The sequence below is a fragment of the Odontomachus brunneus genome, unplaced genomic scaffold, assembly GCF_010583005.1.
Source record: "Odontomachus brunneus isolate Ranch 3 - 2012 unplaced genomic scaffold, Obru_v1 Obru_scaffold_066, whole genome shotgun sequence".
Taxonomy (NCBI): domain Eukaryota; kingdom Metazoa; phylum Arthropoda; class Insecta; order Hymenoptera; family Formicidae; genus Odontomachus; species Odontomachus brunneus.
The window spans coordinates 1633935-1634169 of record NW_022639516.1 but is presented as its reverse complement, the minus strand read 5'-3'; the positions used below and the strand labels follow the sequence as shown (position 1 = coordinate 1634169).

The window sequence follows — 235 nt, the reverse complement described above, 5'->3', positions numbered from 1 at the left end:
TGCGTATTCCACAATTCAAAACAATGTGGACAACTGTTTCAGTGAATTTTACTTTGCATGTTGCATACTTTTTTAAAATTGAAATTATGATAAAGAATTTTACATAAAATATACAAAGAAAAGATTACAACAATATATTATGCATTATAAATACAGATGTGTATTAAATAAAATAAGTTTATAATAATTATTACAAATATTTAGAAATTGCTCACTTTTCACAATTTCATGCTAA

General features: G+C 21.7%; 1 long non-coding RNA gene across 3 annotated transcripts in view; it reads right to left on the bottom strand.

The window, feature by feature from the left end:
* The window catches only part of LOC116846607, a 3985-nt gene that overhangs the window by 2032 nt on the left and 1718 nt on the right, over window positions 1-235 (bottom strand). The window lies entirely within an intron of this gene.